Genomic DNA, 4,182 nt, shown 5'->3' with positions numbered 1-4,182 from the left:
TCAATCTTTGTTCTAAGAATGAACTGGAACGTAAAAAAATGGATAAAATCCCTTATGCTTCTGTGGTGGGAAGTTTAATGTATGCAAAGAAAGTTTTAAGGTACCTGCAAGGGACGAAGGATCATCATCTCACATTTACGAAGTCAGATCAATTTGAGTTGGTTGGCTATACAGATTCCGATTTCATGGGATGTAATGATACTTGAAAGAGCACTTTTGGGTATCTTTTTCTATTAGCTGGATGAGCAATATCATACATTAAACTGGAAAGCTGCAAAGAAAGTTTTAAGGTACCTGCAAGGGACGAAGGATCATCGTCTCACATTTACGAAGTCAGATCAATTTGAGTTGGTTGGCTATACAGATTCCGATTTCATGGGATATAATGATACTTGAAAGAGCACTTTTGGGTATCTTTTTCTATTAGCTGGATGAGCAATATCATGGAAAAGTGCAAAAGAGTCTATTATCACCGGCTCAACAATGGAACTGAATTTGTAGCATGTTATGAGGCTACAAATCACTGTTAATGGCTGCGGAATTTCATCTCAATGTTTGGAGACCTAAATTTTTCCTCCACACCAATGAAACTTTACTGTGATAATGCCGCAGCAGTATTCTTTTCAAAGAACGCTAGATATACTAAGGGTTCAAGACACATGGATCTAAAGTACCTATGCGTGAAGCAAGCTGTTCAGATGAAAAAGTTGTCCATTGAACACATAGGCACAAAACTTATGATTGCAAATGCATTTACGAAGGCGTTACCTCCCAAAATCTTTCTGGAACATGTTGGAAACATGGGTCTTGAGGGAGTAACAAACAATTAGTTTCACTTAAACTTTTGCTTATGTTTGAACACTTATTGAGATCTTATTATTGTTATTATTCTGAACTTATTTCTGTATCCACTTTAGTATACTTTTATGTTATTGGATGAATGCTACAGAAATTGTTTTCTTCCGAAGACATTAGTGGACCATTATTATATACCTATTTAAGGCCTGATTAAGTAAGTTGCTTGTGTTGTAGTACATGGAAGAGAACATGTTGATAACAGGACAATGTGCCACCGCCATGACTCGCATGAGTAATTTGCTTGGTTAAGGTATTAAGTTTAACCATTAAATTTCTTTAGCAATTATGCGCGCTTATGTTTTTCTGTAATTAACCATTAAATAAATTATCACATGGACCGGTGGGAGAATGTAAGAATATTTTTATAGTTAGAAATATCATGTGGGCCCATGTAATAACTTTGGTTAATTAAGAAGATTGCTAAATATTTCGGTTACCATTCTAGGGGATTAACTCCTATTAACTATTCCTTGATGGACGGTCGAGATTGATTGCTAACTATAATCCTAGGAACCTTGGTCCTCCTTCTACCTATAAAAGGAACTCAATAGCCATTAGTATTGGTTCGAGAATTTTTATTATTCATTACACAAAAGGTCAAGAAGGAGAAACCAATATATTCCATTGTATTTTGTTCTACAGGTGTGCTTGCAGTCTTGGAGGATTTCTTGGATTCAATCAATGGCTTCATCAGGTATTCTATTTTAACACAACTATGTGTATTGTGATTATCATGTTTGTTCGAAGATCCGACCATTATATATATAAAATAAAACTTATACCCCCACCCCCACCTCCATAAAAGTAAAATAAATTGTAATCTAAATTAAGAAGACTTGACTTCTAAAAATTTGTCTTGTTTGGTCTTAGGCGATGATCAAAGTCAGTGCAAGGTGAACTAAACATTGCAGTGAGAAAACAAATTCCCTAGGATAATATTCAATTGATTATCTTTTAATTTTGATTATTTCAATGAACTTCTTACAAGTACTTAGGCAAATCCTACTCAACTTTGTTTTCACATATAAAAAAAAGAGTATAAATAGACCAAATAAAAACTTTGCAAACCCCGATTTTACTATCCTACTAATCATGGCATTAAGGTCTTCTTAAGGTTACTTTTTCTAAAACAGGAAATAAGACTAGGTGTTTTGATAATATTTAGTTTGATGTTGGAAGCTATTAAAGACAGACCTAAATACGAGTCCAAATTTAGACCATTTGGTAGACACAATATAAACCCTAAATCTAGGAAAAGACTCATATTTTAAAGACATGTAATAATCGTTTTACAGTGGAATGAGTTTTTATCCTCAGTCATTGTGCTAAGAGAACAATGATTTTTTACTATTTAAAAAGTATTTATAAAATCATGTATGGTATTTAAGAATATTATTTTTCACCAAAAAGGGAATGCGAGGTAATTTTTTTCTTTATTCTTCGTTGATCAATTAAAAAATGCAGTTTGTATCATCATCCTAAATGAAACCCACCAAAAGATTGTTTTGTGAGGAGACGGTTTTAAGGTATCCATTTCAAAAGTGCTAAATACACATTCCCAAAAAATTAACTTCAAAACTGCAGATGTTTAGTAAATAACTTGCACTCGTCCGGCGCGGCAGCGCAAATCAGGATTGCTATCACGTTTTCATCCATTGGATCGCAATTTGTATCTTCCTAGAAATATGAACGGTTGTTAGGAAAAAGAAGTAATTGTAACAAAGAAATAAATGTTATCTATTCAATTGTTCTTCCTTATTTTTTCTTATTCTTTCAATTGTTCTTCAATGTCTTCTTTCTACAAGTGCAAGTTATTTGTGAAAAACTGATGAACAATGCATATTTTCTTTCTGGAAATGCAAGTTCCAAGCAAACTGACTAGGGTACTTGATAAAAATATCTAGTGTTAATCAAAGTGTAAGACAACCAAGAAATCAACTCTAGTGGAAACTGTCTGATAAAGATTTTGCTAAAATAAATCTTGATGCTTCATAGAATAGCAAAAAATTATGGGTGCAAACATGAAGCAACGCGTGTAGAGACATTAGAGGATTTGGAGGCTATCACTTGGGCAAAAGAAGAAGTGGGGGTGGATTTGCTCGTGGAAGGAGATTGTTTTAATGTTGTATAAATGTAATAAATTATAGTCGACGGTTTTTGAAATTGACCAAAGCCTTTGTTAATATTCTTTAAGAGTTGGAAGTGCACACTTGTGCCTAGATATATTAATGATGTTGCAGATACCTTGGCAAAAGAAGCCAGGATTAAAGATATATCTAGGAGTTAAAGAGATGACATATTTATTTGGGTGCATACTCTCATTAGAGAAAACCTGAATTCTAAATGTTGATACATGAAAAATAATACCCCTTAACAGATCTAGGGTGTCTCCAAAAAGGGAGGTAATCCAACATAAAATAGGGGGACTTGGGAACTAGGCCCAAGTCAAATGGAAAATACCCATGGAGCAAAAGGGATAAGGGAGGAATTAATACATAAGGAGAGTTCATATTAGAGAAGGGATGACATTAGTAGTAATTAAGGAGGTTTAGGACATGTGTCATGATGTCATAAAAGGAGGGGGTTTTGGAAAGTCTATATAAGGAAGGACAAGGTACAATAGAAAGACAACTCTCTCTCTCTTACCATTCCTAGTAAGCGTGGTCATCAGGTGTGATTAGGACGGGCAGGACCAAAATCATATTCACCCTTCAACATTTGACGACCACACCCGGAGGCTCGTGCCTAGATCACCATGACACACCCAGGAGGTGCTAGTGCAGATGCGCTAGAAAATCAGTTGAGCAACCTGCCACTCAACTAGGAAGGTGAGAGAGTAGGGATATTATCAGATCCAATTACACAAGGAAGAAAGCTAGACGCTCTACAAGAGAAGGACAAGCAGCTGGTCGAAAGCTCGCCATCCACGCGCCTTCTGCACAGGAAATGCGGGAGGAACTAGATGAGCACATTCAGAGGGATCAAGAGTTGAGGAAGTTGTTAAAGGAGGATAGCGCTGAGAAGAACGCAAAAGGAGTGGCGGAAGACACTGAAGAGAAAGAAGAAGGGCCTGTGACCATGACGCAAGAGGCAATGGCCAAGTACTTAGAAGCAAACCACCGAGTAGTAAAACAGGACAACTATAACTTCATGTCCAGCACATACTCCTCCGAAGTTTCAGATTACCAGTATCAAGAGGATTATACTTCACCAAAGTTTAAGATATACAATGGTCAAGGGAATGCGTGTGAGCATCTTAGCCAGTTCTTATCCGTCATGAATGATCGCGCGATTGATGGGACGTTGTGCCTAAGGAAATTCCAA

The sequence above is a fragment of the Papaver somniferum genome, chromosome 6, assembly GCF_003573695.1.
Source record: "Papaver somniferum cultivar HN1 chromosome 6, ASM357369v1, whole genome shotgun sequence".
Classification (NCBI taxonomy): Eukaryota; Viridiplantae; Streptophyta; class Magnoliopsida; order Ranunculales; family Papaveraceae; genus Papaver; species Papaver somniferum.
The sequence above is the reverse complement of the archived record's forward strand: the minus strand, read 5'-3'. Positions refer to the sequence as shown.